Source organism: Erpetoichthys calabaricus, chromosome 2 (assembly GCF_900747795.2).
Source record: "Erpetoichthys calabaricus chromosome 2, fErpCal1.3, whole genome shotgun sequence".
Classification (NCBI taxonomy): domain Eukaryota; kingdom Metazoa; phylum Chordata; class Cladistia; order Polypteriformes; family Polypteridae; genus Erpetoichthys; species Erpetoichthys calabaricus.
The window spans coordinates 233079505-233105535 of record NC_041395.2 but is presented as its reverse complement, the minus strand read 5'-3'; the positions used below and the strand labels follow the sequence as shown (position 1 = coordinate 233105535).

The 26031-nt window shown below is 36.5% G+C and overlaps 1 protein-coding gene across 1 annotated transcript in view; it reads left to right on the top strand.

Moving 5' to 3' along the window:
• The window catches only part of LOC114646877 (inactive carboxypeptidase-like protein X2), a 357898-nt gene that overhangs the window by 55552 nt on the left and 276315 nt on the right, over positions 1 to 26031 (top strand). The window lies entirely within an intron of this gene.

The window sequence follows — 26031 nt, the reverse complement described above, 5'->3', positions numbered from 1 at the left end:
TGCTGAAAAAGACAAGCCTATCTTCCCTCATTCTCAGCACATTTTACAGAGGCACCATCCAGAGCATTCTGACCAGCTGCATCACTGTCTGGTTTGAGAACTGCAACATCTCTGACTGTAAGGTCCTACAGCTGATAATGCTACAACTGATAGTGCACACAGCATTGGGACTTCTAGGCCCTCTGTTAAAGGCAGCTTTATAAAACACTGAAATTTGCAAAGCCCATAGTATTGTGACGGACCGATCCCATCTGTTACACGGTCTATTTGTCCCACTTCCATCTGACAGAAGGTACTGTAGAATGCAAACCAGTTTTGTCAGGTTCTGAAAAAGCTTCTACTGTGTGGCAATCCAGACTTCAGAGTACCACACTGTCCTCAGATCAGTAGCTTATTTGTTACACTTGTTACTACTGTTGATTTTTAAATAATTGTTATTATTTATTTATCTATTTCTATCAATTTCAAATTATTAACAAACTCATCCTAGAAAAAGTGCTACATACCTCATTACTAAATATCACTATGGTCACCTCTTAAAGTACTCCCCTTGGGAAGCTATGCACTGATGCCAGCACCTAGTCTACCCTTCAAAGCAATTTTGGAGCTCTTTTTCTGTAATGGTTATCAGTCATATTATGCTTGATGTCCTAACTGTTATCAAAATGTCTTCCTTTCAATATTTCCTTTATCTTTGGGTAAAGAAAAAAGTCATCGGGGGCCAGATCAGGTAAGTAGGGTAGGCATTCCAATACAGTTATTTGTTTACTGGCTAAAAACTCCCTCACAGACAGTGCTGCGTGAGCTGGTATTTGTTCGTTGCTCTAATGCAAGCTCTGACATTCTCACAATGGCGCACAAGTATGCGTAACAACAGTAATGAACGCCACTCAGCAAGACACTGCCACACGTCGACATGAACACAGCTATGAGACACTGATATACCATGGTTATGAAACCTTACCGAGCTGTTTGTACAGTGCTGCCAACATAAGTGCACAGTGGCAAACTTAATTGTCAGACCTCATATTTGCTTACCTATTGCACTGGTCCTATGTTTATTTGCATGTTGCACTGCAGTCCTGGGGAGCATTATTCCTGGGCTCCAACTGGTCTAAATGCCAGGGTGTTGTAACACTTTTGTATAACTTTAAGATAATACTGTATTGGTATAATAAACCACATAGTGTTTAACTAGGTTCTTTGCTCCTCTATGCTTGAAAATCTCCAGTAAAATAGAACTTTATGAGCATTTCTCCTGGCAAAGCCCAACATTGTTATTCAAACAGATTGACAGAGCATAATAATGAAGCAAAAGTAAGAATATATAATGAAAAATAGTAGTTATATAATAAAAATGAAAAGCAAGCAATATAACATTTTAATGATAAATAAAAAAGGTAAATGAATGCATGATATTACATAAGCAGGTTATATAAGTGCAAAACTTGCTAAATACGCATACCACAGTTATGCATTTGATATTATTTGAACTTCATTGAAACCTACAGTTTCTGAAGCAGATATTACAATCACGTTAGAATCAATGTTGTCATAACCTACATATAACCTAAATTAATAACGCCTTCAATATTGTATATAGGATTTGCATATCATTACATAGTCTTTATACTTCCTCATTGATTTGATCATTCTGACACTTCTAGTCATCTCAATAGCTGCTTTATTTTTTGTTCAAGGCGCAGAGGGTTGATTTGGAATACCTTTGTGCTTTCTTCTTACTGTGGTTTGGTACGTTTCAATGTCATATATGCATCCCTGCTGAATGGAGTTTGTGGTGTAGGTTCAATTACAAGTTTGAGATGATAGCAGATCCTGCGTGGTATGTTTTCCAGGTGCATAAGAGATAGGAACTAGTTGGACTGATGCACAATTGCTGTGTTGCCTTCCCATCTGTGTTCTTTGCCCAATATTACTAACCAGTAATGGCGCACTGCACGATAACATGCAGTGAATACACTTGACTTGAGCATTCATAGTTTTCATACTCTTCCTCTCTACATTTAGCATTTGTTTGCTCAGAGGTTGATGCACTTGCTGCTTCCTGAGCAGCTCTTCTTTTCTCCACCCTAGCGGCCTGCCTCTTCTCTTCTTTCATTGGCATCTTTTCATGTTAAAACTAATTAAGTCAGTGTTTGTGTTGCACTTACTTAGTATGTTTTCTTTCATTTTTCACTTAAGCTGGCACTTAAGTCTTTGATCTGCCTTAAGAATAATTTAAGATATGAAGAGGTAGGAGAAGTGACAGAGAAGGTGGTAAGGATGAGAATGGCGCCCGTATGCATGTGCTGCATGGCTGCCCTGCTGGCCGCTGCCGAGAGTTGATTCTACAATGAAATAAAATAAAAAGAGGAATAACCTTGGAGGTCAATCATCTCCCCGAAAGTGGATAGTAGATGTCATGTACTATATGTGTACCAAATTTCAGGCCAATATGTCAAATGGTTTGAGAGCTACTGGTGATTTAAAATCCTGGACAGACAAACAAACAGCCACGGTAGCGCATTATAGTAATGTTGTTGTTTAATGATTACATCTATTGTCACACACGTGTGATTGTGAGACAGCTGAAGGGCCTAAATGATAGTAATTCAACAGCAGACCAGGGGGCGGCGGGGTGTGCTGGCTGTCTCTCTCAATCTATTGCAGACCATCCACGGGAAATCAAGCATGGTACCAGTGCCACTGATGACGTCATTTCCATTTTTTTCCAGCACCAATGATGACGCCACTCCCAGTCACGACAACACCACTTCTGGTTCTAACGCCAATGATGACGTCATTTCCAGCCTCAATGACATCACTTCTGGTTCCAGTCCCCCGATGACATCATTTCCTTTACTGGCCTTTAAAGCCGCCATCTTACCTCAGTACCATCAGTTCTGTTTTGGACTTGAATCTGTGAACATCTCTGTTCAAATTAACTCATTTTTGCAGCTGTGGAACAATATACGGGTGGCTGCCCCAAATCATGATATCTGTGACTCATTTTTGTGACACCATCAATCCGGGGATGTGCCCATTCCAGCAAGCATTGGGAGTGAGACAGAAATAATCCCTGGACAGGGCATCAGCTCATCGCAAGGTGAATACAAGCACACATATACACTAGCATCATTTTAGCGTCACCAAATCTGCATGTCTTTGGAAGGAAATTGGAAAAACACTGTGGAAACCCACCAGGAAAACATGCAAACTCCAGGCAGGGAACACCAGTGATTTGACTCCCTGTAAGGCAGCAGCGCTACCACTTTGCCACCATGCTGCCCCTACATGTGTAATTATTAACAGTATTCATTATTTAAATGAAGTTAAGGATTTATCTATAAAATGTAAAATACATATTTTAATGCATTTCATCATGAAAGTGATACCAAGTATAAATCTAAGGATTCTAAATGTGCAGACAGCTGGAACACCATAAATTTAATGTGTCGTGTATGGTGATCTATTGCTGCTTGCTGCTGCTGTCAGTTCAGGAGGAAGCCCCAGAAGTACAAAGCAATTAACAACTGGATCGGGTTTAAGATGACGTTTACGACGGTCTATTTTAATGATAAAATAAACTATGAGGTTAAAGTGGACATTTTGAGATTAAAGCCGAAATTTCCACTTTAATCACAAAATAGACCTTTTCACTAAGTCCTTTTTTTCAGTGGCTCAAATACGCTGCTGTACATTCTGATGCTGTTGTGAAGGTGCAAAAAAAAAAAAAAAAAAAGGCAGCACAGTAGATGGTATGTGAGACTTTTAAAATGTATCGTGTCATTTCGTTGGGGAATATGTGACACTTGAATATAAAAGCACCATAAATGCATTTGTATGACGTCACGTTGCAACGTGATCACACTACAACTCGCGCACTCGGTGCATTCATTTCTGAGGACATGCTCAGAGGACGCGTCAAATGAACACTATGATGCGTGCACATACATATTCTGAGTGTGAAGTATAAACTGGCCCTTAGGCCCTAAGGACTGCAAGTTTTGAGCTCATTGATTCTCTTTACTAAGCCCATTGCTGTAGCAATATCACACTGTAGAAAGTCTTTCAATTTAAATATTCTAAATCTATACTTCTTTCACTCTACATGGGTTTGGCTGTGAAATGGCCTGCGTTTTCAAGCTCACCACTGGGCAATTCCCTGATTATTTCAGGGTTAGGGTTAGGCTTAGGGTTAGGGTATGGTTAGGGTTATTTAAAAATGTTCTTTCTGAAATCATTTTATTGTCGTCTTGAGTGCAAATCTTGAACTCAACTGCTATGTTGTTAATAGGCAGTTTAGCAGTCCAGGCATTTTTTTAAGTCAGACACTTCTTTTACTTCACTGCAGGAAAATTGTCTCCTTTTATTTTGACTTGTTAAAATAAAATTGTTATTTTGCACCTCACTCACAGTTAATGTGCAACAAAGTGCCAAAAAGCTCAACTTTCCTGCATTTTCTATACAGGGTGGTGCTGTTCTCATCTGTTCAACTTGCAACATCTTCTGTATCTCTTGCTACTCATTGCTTCCTTTGACCTTCCACGTGTTCTAAGCCTGCCATTTTCAGACACTCTTGACTCTTTGCCTTTTTGAGTCTTGTATTTACTAGTCACCTCTCTTAAATTCACACTGTTGCATGTCATCTGTTCACTGACATGGATTTTGACTTCCTCTAACTGTCTCACTCATTCCACAGCATGACTTAACATCAAGTCAGGCACTACCTGTAGGTTTTCTGACAGTTCTCTGTCAAGTAGTCCCACATGTACTTGTCATTCGTGTTCCCAAAAGTGCCAGTATCAGCTAGTTCATACAAGTATCTTATATACTCCCTTGCAGATTTCCCCTTTTACTGTGATCTCTGGTGAATTGCTCGTGTATTACATTTGCTTAGGGTATAAAATAATAATAATAATATCCAGTCACTGTCAGTTTCATCTTCATCCTCTCCAGATTTTTACATTTTCTCTCCTGTTTCCTAAACAATTAAATGAACTAAAGACTTTCACCTATTTATCCTCCTTGAGACATTTGGTTACTGTTGTGTAGCTCTGTAAAGTTTGATACAGATGGAAATCAGATCTTTCAGGTAAGACAGAACTTCACCATGTGTAGGATAACTTCTGACATCTTTCGTTGTTGCCCAATCTAATAACACCAAAGGTAGTTCTAAGGAACACTAATGAACAAAACTGAAAGCATAACCCATGCAGTTTTGTCAGAATTCTTACAGTGACATTGAGCTTCTCATGCAAGCTGTGTTTTTTGTATGTCTTCTAATGCACTATTTTGCATCTGCTCACGTGCTTTTAATGAGGCAGTACATACCAATGTTTACACAATATTATTACACTGGCGATAGATAATTCTGTACCACTTTATTGGTTTGTTCTCTCCTAAATATAATACACATTACAAATAACAAAGTAACCTCTTCTTCACAGTCTCTATACAGTGGCTTCAACGTTCAATGTGTTGTTGCTGTTAATTCTGACCTCGATGGCTGACAATGAATTGTAAGCTGTTGTTGATCTTCTCATTGAACTCTATAGCACCGATGTTTCATCAGCGTTTTTCTCTCAATTGTTGTGAATTCATGCATATTTTCAATACATCCTGTCAACCAAGTTGATTGTTTTCGAAGTAGCTGAACTGTTGCTGATGGATCACTGTGCACTGTCGTCTACATTTTGTGACGTTTGCATGGCTTACATGTTACTGCTGACCATACCAGTGACTGTTGCTGCATGTGAACGATCATTCTCCAAGTTAAACTCATCAAAAATTACCTCAGAAGCACCATGTAGCAAGACAAACTTAGTGGCTTGGCTGAACTCTTAATTGAAAACGAGCGTGCCAGACAACTTGACGTGTCAAACATTGTTGAGACTTTTGCTCAACAGAAGGTACGCAAGCAAGTATTTTAAGGTACTAGTGATATTATAAGTAATATGATTTGTGACTTGTCAGTCAGTTCCATTTTTGTAAGCTTTAACAGTTTAACATATCTGTATTCTGTATATATATATATATATATATATATATATGAAAAAAGAAAAAAAAAGTTGGTACCAACTGGCACATTCTTAAGAACTTATAATGGTCCTTCTGTTAAAAAATTAATTATACTGAATTACTTCTGTGCAGCAGTTACCAGCACTATTATGAACTATTACTATTACTGTCTTGGGACAAATAAATTACTATCTATCTATCTATCTATCTATCTATCTATCTATCTATCTATCTATCTATCTATCTATCTATCTATCTATCTATCTATGTATTTATATTATTTGTCTTTTAATCTGTTGTATTATTCATTTTAATTGGATTATAACATATTAACTAGATTACCAAAGGATATACGTTAAGTTGGATAGATGTTTAAATAAATAATATGTAACTGTTTCTCAGGAGGAAATTCAGGAACACACATATTTATTAGTTACCCTCTAGTCAACACACTTTATACTGTTACAGCTTCAACAAAACGTCTTATGATGTCAGACTGTCTTTTTTCATAAATCTGAAAATAGATCCCTGAGCACAATTTTGTAATCAGAAATCTCACTGCTGGTGTGATTATGGAACAACAAAACAACAGAAAAAACAAACAAATTGCATTATTTTTTGAAATGGTAGGCCTCCCTAAATAGCACCACCTGGTTATAGTTGCACAATTATCTGAAAGCTCTTAAAAAAAGACAATCAGCAGAGAAAGATATTAAAAGAAGCCTGCCTTTTCTATACTCATTTCCAGTCGTAAATGATGTTTGAAGCAATTACTGTGTGATGCTTTTGATAAAGAGGGTTTTTTAAACCATGTTTGTAGAGATCACAGCACTGCTGCTGAAATAAAAATATCAGAAAAGAAGTTCAGCTTTTAAAACTGAGAAAATAAGGCGCTGAGCTTATTTAAACACCTGCATTTTGTGGTACTTGATTCATTTTATATGAGGAATACAATTTTTGTATGAGTATGTAATTCCTAGCCTTCTAAGACTTAAGATCAATACATTTAGGAACCCAGTGCTGTTGGTATTTTCCAATTGTAAATACAAAATCAGTGTAGGTGGGTGCTGGACCCAGGGTAGCCCAAAATTATTAAAATTAATAATGCAGTGGTAAGAATCAATGTTACAGATATCCAGTTTCTGGACATTCCAAATACCCAGTCATCATCTATGTGGATTTTTGACATTCTCCTGTGTTGGTTTTTTTCTGGTACTCCACGCTTTGTAATGTGTCTCCAAAGATAGTTATCTGAAATTGATTAATTGCAAATTGTAAAATGGCACTTTGTCAGTAGGTGTGCACAAATGGGCCTAATGAGGAACTGGAACCCTACCTGGGGATGTTTCCTTCCTTGTGTTCAGTGTTGCCATGATAGGCTCTAGTTTCCTGTGATCCTGAACTGGATTCAGCAAGTTTGAATGTGTTATATTAAAACCTAATACTGCTATTAATAGGAAATCCATGCATGTGATCTCTTAGTTGACATGCACATTATTCCTTTCTTTCTTTATTTAATGATATCTGTGGAATAATATCACACATCATGTTTGGGTGTTTTTTTCTTTTTTTTCTTTTTAATCCCAAAGGGATAAATTGTTTTTTAGCATGATCTTTTGTGGTTAGAGCACAGGGTCAGCCATTGCACAGCACCCCGGAGCAATTTTCATGTTAAGAGCCTTGCTCAAGGATCCAACACAGTAGACTCCCCTCTGGCAGTAACAGGATTTGAACCAACAACCTTCCAGATACCAATGCAGATCCTTAGCCTCAGAGCCACCACTCCACCCTCTTACAAACACACTTTCCACTAGGCATGACCTAATATTAAAATGAGGAACTTAAATAAGGTTGTTGGAATATATAACATTGGTAATAAGTTTTAATCTTGTTTTCCTCATCTCCATTCTCAATTGGCCAAAGTTCAGTAATAATGTTAACAAACAGATATTATTAGGTCCAATTTAGGTTAATCAGCATCAAACTACTTTGTTTTACTGAGTGTTTAAACACATTTGTATCTTTTTATGTATGTATTATGTAATTAGTAAAGTGGTAATTGTATTTTACCTGTGAACTTGTTACAGCTCTCTGATCCTGTACTCATTGAAGAGTGCTATACAATAATAAACGGAATTAAATTGAATCTTATTTCTAAGCAGGCAATCACATCTGTGGTTTTTTTATATAATCATAATAATATAAAAGCTCTGCAATTAACTATAACAGCTCCATGGTGAATGGTCTTTTACATACAGTTTGTACAGGTCCAAGATAAAAGAATCTAGGGATCACATAATATGATTACTTTATTTACCCTTGGTGACACAGCTGACAAAGCTAGTTATTTGTTTGGTTTTACATTTCTATTTATGTGCACTTGTTCTTTGTTACATAATTGAATCTGCATGCATGAATGTTCTATTTTAGAGTCAATTAGGGTGTAACATATAAACTCATTATGGCTGAGATTTCTGGAATAATAATCTGTGATTAGTGGCCCAGGTTGAAACCTGTTGATAAAATTTAGTCTTCATTTTTTTAAAAAGGTTTTATCATTTTATTCTTGGAGATATATCTAACTGTTAGACAATCCAGATAAAACATTAAGTAATACATTTTTGGAACACACTCTTTCTCTTACAGGGTCACGGGCAGCTAAAACTTATTTTTTGCAGCATGGAGCACAAAGGCTAAAATGGGCTCTAGACTGTATAATAGTCTGTTACAGGATATAATCATCCACAGTTTCAGACTCACTCTCTACGAGACCACTTAGAGTTACCAAAAATCTTCATCATGATTTCACTCTGGATTGATCTAAGTGAATTTCAGAGAATGTTAACAAGTTAACAAAGTTGATTTAGTTTTTTAAAAGAAAAATTTACCAAGATAAAAAATATATAGAAATTAAGTGGTTATTCATTTTAACAATATTAATTTTCCCAGCCAATATAAGATAGAGACAGGTCCAAATGATAAGATCTTATTTAAATTATTTCAGAGAAAGTGTTATAGACGTCTTTAAATACTTATGCTAAGTATTTAAATGGATAATTAAATGGAATTTATTTAGCAAGTTTTGTGACCTATTACCTAAAACTGCAGACAACACTGTAGCAGCGTTACTTAAATGGACTACAAATCCCAGCAAACCTGGGTGTACAGCGTTATTAGGCATCTTCAGTAGTTGTCACAAGGGCTGCCGGATGAAAGATGAGAGCAAGGCTTTAAAAGTGAGCCTTAAAAAGCCATCCTGATTGCAATCGGTAGTGTCTTTTTGTTTCAACACTTCATTGCACAAGTGGATTACATTTATACCCACTGAATTACAGTTTTCTCTGAATTTATGTTCTTGTCCTATAAATGTTTGTTCATGGGACTTTGCCCGAGTTGTAATTATATGTACTGAAACTTCTGCTCTAGAGTATAATAGTTTGAGTGTAAACTTACATTTACATAATCTGGCAGATAACACTGCGCAACAAAGTTTTTGCTTCTTGAACACTGTTGGGTGTTTCTTATAGATTTTTGGGTGCTGATCACAAATATCACATCAAAATTTACCCATCACGTACCGTTCCAGTTTTGTCATTTTTTTTTTCTATTTGTATCCAAACATTTTCTCTCCCGTAAGTGACTTATCAACAACGGTTTGTGCAGCCTGAGCATGTCCAGGCATGGAATCAGGCCAGGTTGGAAGCTGTTCTGTGGCAGTTGACATCCTGGGCAGGTCTGAACGAGCTTGACGCTGTCTCAGCATGCTATAAAGGTGGCTTGCATACACCGATCCTGCTCATTTAGTTAATATAGTGTGTATATATAGTATCAGTACAGTAAAGTATAGTATCTGTAGCAATATAACAGTAAGTAAGCTTGATGCTATAGACGTTTTGGTGTTGGGCAATATGTCTCGTCAATGTTGTAACAGCCGCGATACATTCTGTTATATCTGTGGCGAATATACACTTGCGCCTCAGAGATGTTGGATGACTGCTCTTGTGAAGAAAGCTTATCATCTGTATTTCGGCTTGTGATCAAAACAAGGAATGGGCGCCTCACATTTGTTGTGCGACATGTGCTGTCAGTCTGAGAGCCTGGCTCAGAGGCACTTGAAAGACAATGCCGTTTGCTGTTCCGACGATATGGTGAGAACAGAAAGACCATGTGATGAATTGTTACTTCTGTTTGACTAATGTGTCTGGTTTCTCTGCCAAAAACAAGTAGTCAATTGAATATCCTAATCTGCCTTCAGCAATGAGACCTGTGCCACATGACGACAGTCTTCCAACTTCGAAACCACCAGAGGATTGGACCTTAGATGAACCAGATGAAGAAACTGCAATGCAGAGTGCTGACAGTGACATTGACCCGGATTTTGAACCATGCTCATCAGGCGATCCACATCCGATAACACAGTCCGAATTGAATGATTTGGTCAGAGATTTGGGTCTGTCAAAAGCAAAAGCTGAGCTTCTGGGTTTGAGACTGCAGGAATAGTGTTTGCTGTCACCAGGAATGAAAATTTCTGTGTTTCGAGGCTGACATCATGATATAACCAAATTGTTTGCACAAGTCAACATTCTCTGTTTCTGTTGTGACACTGAAGGATTGTTCTCGGCCTTGGGTTGTGATCACAACCCAGAAGAGTGGTGTCTCTTCATTGATTCGTCAATGTTAAGCCTGAAAGCTGTTCTGTTACAGAATGGCAATGTTTATCCTTCAGTACCTGTTGGCTATGCGGCACACATGAAAGAAACGTATGAGAATATGGAACTGTTGCTGAAGCACATCCAGTATAGCAGGTACAACTGGAATATCTGTGGAGATCTTAAAGTTGTTGCTCTGTTACTAGGACTGCAGCTCAGCTATACAAAGTACTGTTGTTTCATCTGTGAATTGGACAGCTGTGCCAAAGAGTCACACTATTCTCAACAGAACTGGCCACTCCTTAAAAAGTTAGTTCCAGGACAGAAAAATGTGGCACATGAATCACTTGTCGACCCAGCAAAGATACAGTATATTAAGTTGAAAATAAAGCATGTTGAACATTTTTCAGTGAAACTTCTAGGTATATATCTTTTCTTTAATTGCTTAGGCTTTGTGCAGCATTAGTACCAAAAGTAATTAGCATGCAGCATCTTGATTTACTTTTTTTATCAATCAGATCAGTGCATGCATGTAAAAGATACGTTTCTTTAAACCACCCACAGATGCTTTCATCAGAATGGTTGCTTTTTGTAATCACTGTATTAATGACCATGTAGCTTCCCAGATTCAACGATTGTGGTTTCTTCTACTGCATTAATAATAAAGAATGTACAGTATCTGACAAAAAGACATCACCACTGTGTATAACAAACAAGTGACAGACAATTACCAGATGTGCCAATGATTTTAGGGACAGAATGAGCTAAAAGAACAACGAGATCTTGTGAGAGGGCTCTCCTTATTTTGGTAATAGCACTGAAGATGAATGAGGTGTACAAAAGAATGGGATATATTACTCTGTATCCTTGAGTGTTCAAATGAGAAATAATGACTGTGTCAAAATAATTACTTCTAATGAAGCTGATGCTGTAAGCAATTCACTGCTTGAAGTTTCCATTGCTGTTACTAGATTTGTAAGAGGCTTCCTGCTGACTAAGAGGTGTCCAGTCACTAAGCAATCTGTAGCTGGCGTAGTTGTGTTTATCATGTTTACTAATTTTCCAAGAGAATATCCCTACACAACCACCCATTGACTAAAAATATATTTTGATATGTACCCCGAGTACCACATTACGTTAATTTGGGGTTTTTTATTTTCTAGTCATACAAGACATGAATCCCTGAGGGTTTTTGCAGACAATTTATATATCAGATGAACACTCCTGCAGTTAACTGTACTTCATGTTCATCCTATGATGTTGTTTTACATTACAGGTTGATGTTAATTGATTTAAATTTTTGCATTTCTCATAAATCAAATTATTTTAGACTTCACATGTATTACATACGCTCATTGTAATTTAATTAGAACATTTTAACTGACATGACCCTGGTCTAAAAGAATTGTAAATTTATCTTTCTAACACTGTTTAAATAACTTTGGCAGAGCATGCTATGTCATGACTGACATTTCAAGGAGTAACAAAAATGTAAATGGTCTTGTTAAATCGTATCACTTGCAAAGTTATAATTATTTAAATCCATGCTTGTTTAATTAAGAATTGTAGTTTGAGTTAAGATTAGATGGTGAAAGTAAGTCAGGAACAGCAAAGAGAAAACTTCATTAAAGATGAATATACTTCAGGATGCATTTTAATTAACATTTAAATGACATTTAAAAAGTATTCCAAATGGTCAGGGAAATGCTACATGAATGTGTACTGTATGTAAAAAAGTTGGAAAGTGGGTTACAGTAGAAAATAAAAGAATACTAAAAAACCTCTTGTTTTGATGTAACACTACGCAGAATGGAGCCAAATTGTGTTTGTGCCCGTCACTGATACTCATTACATGTGAGCAGCTCCAGAGATGTATTCTGACCAAGTGTTTGAGTCATAGAAAACACTCTGACAATTTGGAAATTATTGGTGTAAAATTTTGAAATGTAAGCAGACATATAACAAGTACTGAGAATAGCAGTAGGCAATAGCCAATGAGATCATGAGAGGAAACGTGGGATAGTTTCATGTCACATTTACTGTACTTGTTCTATGAGTTGTAATAAGATGGTGGAGTTTTGGGGTCTCACTTTCTTTGCCTAAAACCATCCTGAGTAGATCTGGCAACGTGAGAACTTCACCTGCTCAAGAGTGTGTAGTGTGCACACCACTGTGTCTACCAGAGAGCTGATTACAAGAAAGAATAGTTACAGGATCATCAAAGTTGTCGTTAAGATCAAAGTTTCACTAAATAAACCTTTTATTACACATTTAACTTTTCTCTAAGTCACTAATATCTTAACATCAAGTTTCATCTTCTTTAATGGGTGCCTTTCTGATCTCCCAACCTTTTCATCTTCTGTGGTATTGCACAATAACTCTCTTTCATCTACTTGCATACACATCTGATTAAGGCCTAGATTAAACATCTTAATTTTTACATTTTCTCTGTTTCTCGGGTTTAAATTAAATTTTAACTTTTTTTATTTATATATTATTTATTCACTATCTTGAGTTATTTATGAATGACTTTCAGTTTCCAGTTAACTGCCTATTTCAGTATTCAAGATGAATATTAACACATAAATAAATATCCATAAATTTGGTAAATTAAAGAACTGATGTACTGTATAGGCTGGAGCAGCATGACATGCCAGATAACTATGACAATAAATTTAGAATTCAAATAAAATAGAAATGTCTAAGGTAAGACAGAATTCTTAGAAAATTAAGAGAGGCATGTCTTAAAGATATAAAATAGCAGGGTGTTCCAGCTAGCCTGTTAAAATTATGCAGAAGTTAATATATTTTATTTCATTTTTATTAATTTGAACACTCTACATATACTGCTTCTTAAATTCATTACATTTACATGGAAACAAACAATGCCCACTGTTGTGGAAATATTAAATAAAGAAGAGTTTTGAGCCATTGTTATATGTGAAATTCAAACATGGCTGTCCTTTATTGACACCTATATGTAGAGCCCCCATGTGCCTTCTTCAAAGCATCATGGCAGAATGACTAAAGCATACATAACACTTCCTTTAATCAGCTTGGTTTATTTACATAAAACATTTCAATATATATTAATTTTCGTCATTTGGCTTTAGATAAATGGTATACTCCAGAAACAAAACTCTAAATTAAGTATTATGTAAAGTGCCAAACTAGTTAAACATATTAAAAGTACTAGGTATAAGAAATGAGACTTCTCATATTTAAACTGTTATCAGAGAACAAAACACAAAGGTAAATGTTATTTATGATCTCATGTTCTAATCTAAAACAAACAAACAAATGTAGTCAAGATGTTCTATATTATAAGGAAAAAGAAAAACGGATAGACTTAATATTTTCTCAAACTTTCTTAATACAGTTCAGGATCGTATGGAGTCAGAGCCTATGCCACAGCATTGAGTGCATGGCAAAAACAAATCTTGAGAAAATACCTGTCTATCGCATAGCCCACGCACACACACCTACATACACACACACACAAATTCACACACACACACACACAGAGCCAGTTTAGAATCACTAGTTAAACTAATATACGTGTCTTTGGGAGAAAAACTGGAGCAACCTAAGGAATACATGAAAATATAACACACAAAACCATCCTACCCAACACAGCAATGTCAGATTTAATGCTTTTTTATTTTATATCATAAATTAACTTGAACAATACAAGCATTTTATACACAGTATTACAACAGAGGAATAAAACAGTGAATTTATTCATTGGATTGCTACTGTGTCAGGGTGACGGTTTGGGTTGGTGTGGAACATCATGTTTGGTGGTAGCAGTGGGATGGGACTGAATAGTACAAAAGGAATCAGAAAATGGGTTAGGTGCCTGACTGTTGTCCTCACAGTAGACCCCACAGACCCAAGCCAGAAGAGGACATTTTAGAACTTTTAATGGATTGTATTTATTGATTCATGGTTTTAGTAACTTTTTCAGGTTCTTATTCTATAAGTGTTCTGTTTTTATGAAGGGGACCTGAGTTTTGTTTTAAGAAGGGGTTTAGTTCTTTTATTGTTTTAGTGCAGAGTAGGGCCACACCATGGACCTGGGACACCAGTTGCACTGAGTTGAGAGAAGGGTGGAGCCCTCCTGTGCAACTGGCCACCTTGTGGAGGGAGGTGTGTGATAGATGGTCCAGGTGTGGGGCTCCAATTCAGGTGCAGGTGTGAGTGAACGCGCTTCACCTTGTGGCTAAATGAGGTACTTGGCTGATCATGCGGCATCCACATGCAGAGGTGGGCGGATCGGTGGGCGCCTCTATTGTGCCTCTGATGTAACAGTGTGTTACACCTGCATCCGATTAGAGTGGAAAGGTATAAAAGGAGCCTGCATGGCAAAGAGGGGCAGAAAAAGCACAGAGACTGGAAAAAAAAGAACAAAAGAAATGAACAAAAATAAAGAATAGAGGGAGGTTAAAGGGGAAAGAGAGAAGAAGGAAGGGAAAGAGAGCCATTGTGAGAGAAAGAAGGCAGGCAACCATGAGGAGAAAGTGCCTAGGGGAGTGTGTGGCTGATGCTTAGGGGATCAAGAAACCCACTCCAGATAAGTGGTTCATGTAGCTTCAGTACTCCGCAGCAAGAGTCGAAGAAGGGAGGCTTGAACATGGCGTCCTGCTAGGGCCACAGATGGCAGCAGGGACCTGAGTCTAGGAGAGATGTGGTTCACCGAGGTGTTGAGAAAAGAAGGTTTGCTGCGCCTGTCAGTTGTGCATTTCCTCTGCTGCGAGGCCGTATGTAGGATAAGCAGAGGAGACGTCGATTTTATAAGCTTCCACCAGAGACTGAATTTTAAAGAGAAGCTTCCTGCACTCTAATTTTAATATTGTTTTTATGGAATATTTATTGGACTTATTTTTTTACCTCCACATGGACACTGTTCATATGTATTGAATTATTTATTTATTTATTGAACTTTTGGAGCACTGCACTATTTATTTGGAGACTGTTTGTTTTTGGATTGTTTTAATAAAAGCTCTATTCACCTTTTGCACCTACCCCTTACTGTATGTGTGTCCCCATCTGCTGAGGCCCATCCTTCGTTACATTATCGACAATGGCAGGTTCAAGAGACTCCCAAAGGCAACAGGGAGTGTGGAGCCTGCCTACACCTTCACAGTCAGTTCCACTCAACACTGAAGAGGAATGATTTTAGTTTTGAATTTTATTGGATTCTAAAATGAACTTGAACTTAGCCTCATTTGGGGAGTCAAGATTACACTGCTATTCTTAGCTATCACTGTGTGTAGGACTCAGCATCTGAAAATTTTTGATAAGTTAAAATGAGGCAAGACACAATGTGAACTTTGAAAAAATTATCAAGATGTCATTTATAAATTAATGAAGAAAAACTCTAAAATACAAAACCATACTGTATAATATTAATCAACCATTACATTTTATAAGCTTGAATGTTAAAGGTCTCAGTCATGAACTCAAAAGATGAAAGTGCTATAATTTTCTCATTTAATATTAAGGATTAACCCGGGGACAAAAGAGTTTGGGTTGGCCAGGTTTTTCCTTTGAATTATGATAAAAATAGCAGAGGAGTGGGACTTGGACACCATACAGGCTTGTGAAGATTTGGTGCAGGGAAGTTATGTTTAAGTTATATAATACACTAGTGTGATCTCACCTAGAGTTCTGTGTACAGGTTTGGTCTCAATATTACAAAAAGGATGTAGCACTGCTAGAGTAGGTCCAGAGGAGAGCAACTTGAGAGATATGAGGTATGAGGAGAGGTAAAATGAATTCAGCCTATTCAGTTTAAAAAAAGGAGATTCAGAAGTGACATTATTGAAGTGTTTAAAATTATGAAAGGAATTGGTACACTGTATAGTAGTTGTTCTTTAACTAGAATACTGGGATTTGTTTGGAATCTTTTGAAGAGCAGATCTCATCTAAATGTTAGAAAGAAAGATGCAAAGAACAATACATACATGGAATAAAATAGCAAGTAGTGTGGTGGAGTGTAGAACTTCAGGGACCTTCAGATATGGACTGATGTTATTTTAGACAATCCGGGAGAACAGGACCAGCTTTTAGAGGTGAATGGCCTGTGATGTTCACATTTTTATTTAAAAAAGAGACAATCACTGATTATGAAGTGCATTCTATTATAGCTGTGGGGAACTGAAAAAAATCAATTCAAATATTAAGTGCAAGTTAACCTACTTTCAATTGGTGAGACTAAAGTAGCTATAGAGATATCTGCTATAATACTCTAAAAAACACATAAAGCATATACAAGTACTTTAAAAAGGATGATTTCTTTTTTTTCATAAACATAATTTTCATCCTAGAAATGGAGAAGAATTCATTGTTGATATTCCTAACATTGATGAGAAATGTGCAAGATTGGCCACTGCTGAAAAAATACCATTACAAACTGAATTCATTATTGACCACAAAGGAAACAAAACAAGTAATACTTAACACAAGCCATCAGTGTGAACACAGAGAAAAATCACATTTTAGTTAAACAGATGCATAAGAACGAAGCTTGGAATACAATCAAAGAAATGAATAATGCGGTCACTGAACATTACAAAATAAGTAACTTACTTAAGCCAAAGGCTCTGTTGACTATCTAGCAGAATTCTGTAAAAAAGTTGTTTTAATTCTCTTTATTACTGCTAGCTATGTTTAAGGAAGTTAGAGAGGAATCCTTACCAAATGCCAGGCACCAATTACTGTTTATCCAAAAAGAATAGAAGGTCTTAAAATTCATTTACTGACCAAAAATGGCAAAAAATGGCAAAAGGTCTCATAATAAATAGAAAAAGTATCCCCTTTCTTAATATGTCAAGTTTAGAAAAGGCTTTTGATAAATTCGATAGAAAGTAGCTATTCATTGCTCTATACAATGTACTATACAGGCATATTCCTGTATGTATCTAAGACAATATTGCTAACTGGACTTTTATCCCTGTCCAAACCTAAAATATGAAAAAAAAAATTAGTAGTTGCCTTGTATCAGTAAATACACAGAAAAAATAAATTTGTACTTTAGAAAAACAGAATACAGTTTTCATTAGTTCTACAGGGATCCCAAATACCATGGCTCTTTGGCTGTAATCTTAATGCTAATCCCCTTGATGCTAGTCTGTCTTCTCTCTGTCTCTTAATTTGGCTTTTCACATCAAAATGTTTTGTGTTGTCTGTAGGTGAGTTACAATATTTGGCTGTCCTCAGTTTATTATATTAATGGGACTGATCTCAGGGTTTTTTATGACTGATACCCTGTGGTTCCCTGTTCCCTATTTCTTTGGTTAAGTTAACTTAATACATATTGGACATTTCATTTATACAAATTACACATACTAAAACCTACTCTGTAGCAAAATTTAACACAGATGTCAAAAGGGAGGGGTCATTGATACTGTGTTGTGGTACATGGAGATTAGTTTACCTTCACAGCAGTCAAAATATATGTCAATAGTTTTAATGTTTTGAGACCAGCTAAATGTCCCTAACTAGATATAATGTATATATATTTAGTATGATGTTGTTCAGATATTATGAGTATTTACTTGCTATAATAGATACAGTATGTTTTTCAAGTCAGTAAAGAATACACCAATAGCCACAAGCATATACACATATACTAGTTAAGTTCATAATGAAGGATCTATATTGGATATTATAAATAAAAGGAAAAGTTTTAAGTAATTTAATATATGGTACATAGATGAACTGCTGGTCAACTCGTGATTATTCTCTGACGGTTTGGTGCAGCAAACACGGTGCACACAGGGCTATTCCACAGCATTCTAGAAGGGGATAACTGACCGAAAGAATTACAAAATTCATTATGTGAGTCCTCTGGACTGGCCTCTGCAACATTCTTTTGGAAGTGAGTAGAGGACTAGTTGTTTTCATGCTCTGTTTATATGAGATTGTGTTACAGTTACCCAGTCATGTCTGCCGGTTTTCTGGCAGAAACAATGTATTTAACTATGGAACTAAAAAAAAATAATAGACACTTAGAGAATCCAGGGTTTGATAATAACTTAACATAAATAAATTAAGTGCTGTTACATCAGCGTGAAGAGTATAAAAGCAAGTATGATTTTTAAATACAAGCTACCTTAAGGGCAAGTTACTGGTAAAAGAGACAGGCAAGTGCAATACTGAAATGTGTATCGCCCAATGACCCCCATAAAGCAAATGACTAGTCTCTCACCCTCGTGGTAACATAGCTACTGTGAGGGATGGCCGGCCAAATATTCCGGTCCACATCTCCAGGCCGCCAGATGGAGCCCTCCCAGCGGCATGGAAGTTCCCCGAATTCCAGCAGGGCCTTATGGACATTGTAGTTTTTATAAACAACCCTGCTGGATACCATGGGGACCACCAGGAGCCGCTGTAGGGAGGCTTGCAGAGTGCTACGTGCTCTATAACCCGGAAGTGCGTCCTGATCATATGACCGGAAGGAACGACGTGCTTCCGGGTTGAAAAAAAGGACTTTTAATCTGACCCGGAAGTGATGAGGACTCATGGACTGCTGGGCTGGAACCACATCCGGGTCAGGGACTATAAAAGACTCTGGGAAACCCCAGACGAGTGAGCTGAGCTGGGAGGAAGGGTGGCTAAGTGTCTGGGAGAGGAGGATTGATTATTGGTTATTGTATTGTATTGTATGAGTAGTGTGGAGTGGAGGGTGCTTAATGCATGTAATTATTATAAAATAAATACTAATTGTACTTTTACCTGGTGTTTGGCGTGGTACGTGTGGGTTCAAGAGGTCGATAGGGGCCTCTACTGCTACACTACATTTTTACATGAAATTAAACAAATTGTATTATCATTTGATCCTACATTTTCTAATATAACTCAATTACTTGCAAGTGTCTTGGGCACTCAGTACTGGACTAGAATAAAAGCATGCAGTCCTGACAATGATCACAGAAGTGCTTGGCCAACTAAAGCAGCTCCTAGAGTATGGGACTTGGACTAAAAAATGTAAAGAGGACTTTCCTGGTAAGGGATTATAAAATACCTGTGAGAGACAAAGAAAACACTTTGTTTGAAATTTACATTGCTTAAATTGTCCCCACCCCTTCTCTCCATTTCCCCATTCTTGAGATAAAGATATTCTGTGCAGTTTTGCCCATGGCACATCTTGTCCACCCCCACACAGGTGTAAGTAAAGAGCAAGCAGGGGAGATGAAGTGATGGAATTCACAATCACGGCTATGCTCCAGAGTTGAAAAAAATATGGGAAGGAAAAGAGTATTAATAAGCATCACCCTCAGTGGATGGCACTAAGAAAGTAGAAAAGTGTGCCATGGTGGTTTAAACAAAATGAAATAGTGAGATACTGATATGCCTGGAATGATTTGTAGGCCTTGAAAGGAAACACTCCACACAAATAATAAATCAGTTGCATTTGAATGAACATCTTATGCATAGAAGAATATATTGTGAAGATGCTTGAAAGAATGAGAAATATAAAAAAAGCCTCGCGCCTCTGCTATCAATGGAGCAGCCATTTGCTATGGTGACTTGTGCTCTGCGTATACATAATTTTATAAATGGTGCACAGATGAACTGCTGGTCCTCTTGTGATTATTCATTGACACGTGCTAGATCATATTTTGCAGTGCCATGTGCACAAATCATATAGTAAAAAATCACTTAAATTATTTTTCAGACAGCTTTGAAATAATAGTTACTCCAAATCCTGTGGGTGAATTTTTTAAATAATATATAATTGAAAAGCATTCTGTTAGACAATGTTCTGTCATGAAAATCTACCCTTGTCAGCATATTTATTGGAAGAATGCTAATTCAATCTGCTTACTTCTGCAGAAAAAGGGTTATGTTTTTCTGCTGAAATTAAATATATATATATATAAAATCAGTATAGTTGGTACTTTTTTTTCAGAATTTAGAATGTAATACTGTTCTAAAATTAAACAGCCTTTTTAATATGCTAATGAAGTACTATGTCATATAATAATAATAATAAGTAATAATTAAAAATAAGTAATAATAAAATAAAAAGTAGAAAACAAACAAATGAAGATTATAGAACTCTTACCCTAAAATTTACAGGGTTATCTTACTAATTTTTTGCTCCATTTCCATATAATGTCACTGGTTTAAGTCACAAACAAAGCAAGCCTGGTATATTGCTGTTAGAAGTAGATAATGTGCTGTTTTTACTTGTACATGAGAGAAAAGTAAACGCATCTTAGCCTTATACATCTCCAGAAAGTTAAGAATAAATATCCTGTATAACAGCATTGTGGGTACACAAGTAACTTTTTACTTGGGTACTAAAGTTATTCTTGTCAGGCCTTTGTTGCTTCGATATGCATCCATCCATCCATTATCCAACCCGCTATATCCTAACTACAGGGTCACGGGGGTCTGCTGGAGCCAATCCCAGCCAACACACAGCACAAGGCAGGAAACAAACCCCAGGCAGGGTGCCAGCCCACCGCAGGGTGTGCACACACATACGGGACAATTTAGAATCGCCAATGCACCTAACCTGCATGTCTTTGGACTGTGGGAGGAAACCCACACAGACACAAGGAGAACATGCAAACTTGATGCAGGGAGGACCCAGGAAGCAAACCCGGGTCTCCCAACTGTGAGGCAGTAGCGCTACCCACTATGCCACCGTGCCGCCCTTTCAATATGAAATGGCCCAATAATTAAAACAAATACATTGTTTAATTATTCTTGAACCAAACAATTAAGATTAAAAATAAAGCACATGTGTGTCAAACCCCTTTCCATTTATAACCTAAGGTCAGTAGACGGTTTCAGCCATCTCAGCATATATTGGTCTGTTAGCTCTCATTAAATATGGAGAGGTCTTTAATTCTTGCTTCTCTGACTTCACTCATCAAAATGTAGGACTTGTTGTCTAAATGGCTTTTAACATTTCTTACATTAGAGCACAAACAAATACACACTCGGTCCCTCGTGGTACACATACCTTTAGGTTTTATAACTTCTTGCTCTAATTACTAGAGTTTTACTCCTTCAAAATAACATTTACTATGTGGGCCTTCTTCTCTGACACCCTTAGACACTCAGTCATTCAGGGTTTATCCATCCATTTTGATACTTAGGTTAACTCTTCAAAGCAAATAAGCAACGTTACTTTCAAAAGTAAACCACTTAGTCTCCCCAGCTACAACAGATAAATGTGTCAAACTTAAGAAGCTTTACATGAAGTACTATGAGGTGTACTTACACTTGTGACAGTTAAAAAACTTTATTTCCAGAAATATGTAGTGCTGGAAGGCAGAGGAAACTTTATTACCTGATCAACTTGCACTACTATATATTCAAACATGTGGCAAGAGTATATAATGAGCACAGATTAATTGGATAGAATTTATACCTTAGGCTATTTTCAAATTAAAATTTTGTGAATAGTGCTTCAAGAGAAGGAGACAGGGTGATTTCAGCATTTACATGATCCAAATCAACCAAATGTGTCTTACAATTTCAGCTGCTTCAGATATAACTGAGAGTTTCTATCATGAAACTTCATTAAAAATTAGAAAAATGTCAGTTAGCCCCACCTACATTATCCTTTCCCGTGGGCTATTAATTTTTTTTTATTGGACTTTGTCAGCTATCAAAAAGGAAAGTGGCAATATGCTGAAATCAAAGTCATAAATATCGGCCTTGTATGCCTGTTTCCAAGAAATTATACTTCAACATAATGCATTGCTGGGGGAAAGTAAAAAACCAAAAAAAGAAAGAGTAACTGGTGCTTTTTAATATTCATCTCCTTTCATTGTGGTAGTATGGTTCAACATTTAACTTCTCATTTTAGACCAGAGAAAAACAACTTCATGTTCAAGACATTCTTTTACAAGAGGTGATTTTGATTTTTTGATTTGATTTACTTTGCTAGTCTCCAAGGGAAAATGATCTTTTCAGATGACCTTTGGGAATCACAGAGCAGGTTCAGCCATTGTACAGTGCCCCGGGAGGAATTTTCTGGTTCAGCGGAATAGGATGTGTTCTATAAAGAAATGTATTAGATTATAACTCTACTATAACAAAATTGTTGGGCTTGCTGGTTATAGGGTCTGTTTAAACTCACAGAAAATGTTGTCCAATCCAGTCATTTTGATGTGAATATTTTGTTAGGAATGCTAGATAAACACTCTTGAGTTCTTGTTATTGGCTCTTGCTAAAAAAAAAAAACAAATTCTAATGTAAGGCTTTACGACGTAATTGCATCTCAAACAGAATTAATAAATTCATAATAACAATATATTTTGTCTATTAGTTTGTGTTACAGTAGTGAAAGATGAATTTTCAGATGAAGCTCTTGATTTATTTCTCAATATGTCTCTATGTTTACCTATAATTCCATCTATCTGTTATAGATAGCTATATAGTACTTTATTTGGCCCCAGGGGATACTTGGCTTTTTACAGAAGTCAATACAAAAGTAAACATATATACACCAGAATGACTAAAAAGAAAGAAAACTTCTGACTTGACAGTTACAGTCACAGTGAGGCATTATACAGGTGTATTGCTGTTGTTATAAAGGAATCCCAGTAGGCTTTCTTTTGTTGGCTGAAAGTACATGATGTTAACGCGTCAGAGAGAGAATGTGCGGCATTGTTCATAGTGACACTCAGTTTTGTCTTCTTTCGGTCCTCTATTACCACCTCTGGGTGAATGAGGGTGTGTCACATCACTCAGCCTTCCTTGTTAATCAGTTTGTTAGGTGTAGGCAAAGGTTTGAAGTGTGCCAGTATGATCTGCGAGGTTTAATCTACACACATTATTTTATTTAAAGCGAGTAATTGAGGCCATAAATAAATATTGCTGAAACTACGCAAATTAGTTGACAGAGAAAATCTGACAGGGAGATGGGAAGAAACAAGTGGAGGATGACTCAGGCAGACTATTTAAAAGGGTAGATGTACTCCCTGCTTTGTGACAATCAATATACGGCCTGGGGCCACTCTCTGCAATTTAGAGTTTCCCTGTGAATGTATCCATGTTTGGCAAATTCATTTTCTTATTTTGGAACCTGAAAAAGTATAAAGTAAAAAGTACAAAGAATCTATTCCCAGGGAATGTGCACCCCCTGCTGGAAACAGTGGGCCTATTCTTGAAGTAAGGTTACCAGCCCAGCACATCACCGTGTGGAAAAATTGCAAAGAGTTGTTTATTATGTGAAGGATGTCAATACCCTAATTTACAGAATGATACAACTTATTTGTATGATTGCTAATCTTACAGTATTAAACACAGCAATCTGCAAGGACCTTGGAATACAGATACGATGCCAGTCTAGGCACATCTAGCTGAGGTGTGCTAGAAACCATTTATTAGAACATGGGCTCCATGAATAGCCCTATTTGATATGGCAGCTATAGCAATAAAGGGTATGCACATGAATCCAAGGCAAGCATCAGTCATATGGTTAGCATACAACTAATTTGAAGAATACCTTAATAAATAAACTGTCACACTTTACTGGTATTATTTAATGGACAAAACATATTTTAAAAAGTTTTGCTTCCTGAGAATCTGTGGTGATTATGATAGACAATTTCAAGCTGAACACAAATATAATTTCAGATTGTCTATATCAAGTACGAATTTGGAGAAACGTGAAATAAACCTTTATTGAATTTGGCATGTTAATCACTTAATGATGCTAACACATTGCATTAGTTCAATTGTGCTATAAACGTTTCACTGCTGATTTTTATTTGTACTCAGCATCTCATCCGTTTTGTTTCAGTGTCCAACAACAGTCGTCCAGCATTGATGGATTCCTTTTGCCCTTATAACATAGTTTTTCCATTGTTGCAATGTCCTGATGAATGTTTGTCACTGATTGCACCAAGATTGACAGACGAAATTCCAAGTGTGAATGCAGAAAATGAATCTTTAGCTACATGTTACACTTGATGGTTTTGCATGTTGTCAGCCAGCTCAATGTATTCAGAGTTTGGTGCTCTGTAGTTGCCAAGACAATTCTGAACAACATCCTTGAATACTGTCCATGTGATTTCCTTCAGCCCCACTAGCTGGTCTTTGAATTACTTGTCATTGATGATGCATCTAATTTTTGGACCAAAAAACTGCCTTCCTTAATTTTGGTATTAGTTATTTGTGGAAACATCTCTTTCAAATGTTGAATTCACTTTCCAAGTTCATTGCTTTCACAACATTATTCATCAGTCTAAGTTTTATATGAAGAGAAGGCAAAAATGCCACACTATTCTTCCCAGTGTCAATACTTTTAGATCAATGCAGATGTGCTAGTTATTGTTATATATACTGTATGTATACTTATAATATGACACATAAACAGGCAGTTGTAATGAAATTTAAAGATGAAATTTTACAAGATACATCCAAAAGTGTTCAGGAGAAAAAATATTTGTTGTCCAGTGATTGGCCAGTTAAACGCAACATCCCTGAAGTTGTGGATTATATATGACCCCTATTATCACTGCTTAAACAGGCTTTATTGCAGAGTCAAAAGCTAGTAAGTAGTGAGACTATTTGAGCATCACTCAGTGATAAACAACTAAAGTCTTATTGACAAAACAAAACGTCTTTCACTGAGAGAATAATACCCTAGCTTTCTGATCAATAATCTCTGCTTTTACTCTTACTAGAGATGGCAAAATCCAAAAGGGACGATTTTTATCAGCACTAGAAATGGCAAAGCATTTTCCTATACAGCCACAATGGTTGAAGTATTTTGTTCCAACCAGTTTTTTAAATTGATGTCAGTTTTTTTAGATAAATTAGATGAATTGCATTCTCCCTCTCTGTAGCCAGTTTGTGATCGTGTGGATTTTTCTTCCTTATTTAACCACAGAAAGACACTTATTTTTGTCAATTTTTGTAAGTTTTTAATTTTAGGATTTTAATTAGACACAGTTACTGTATATCAGTATTGCATGTGCTTCTGTTTAGTTAACAAAATATATTCAAGGCCACAGAACATGACACAAATCAGATAACAGCACCAAAGACAGTATAATGGTAAAATGTGGATTACAGAAAATATATAAGTAGCTGTAACTGCTGCAAAAGCTATAGTCTGTGCAATCCATGAAATTGTGTTAATTTTTAAATTAATTTTTATAGATCACTTAGAAAATGTACTGAATACTTTGTATTCATTTGCATGTTGGAAGATGCAATTTCTTTTATTTGAGCCATGCATAAAAATAAATCATACTTATATTAATATTTAAATTTTCATTGCAATTTGTGTCCTTTACTTCATTGATAAACCCATTAGCATCTTTGAATGAGAATAAGCAGGTATATCCATTGTAACACACATGCGAGTAGGAGGCAGCTAAAG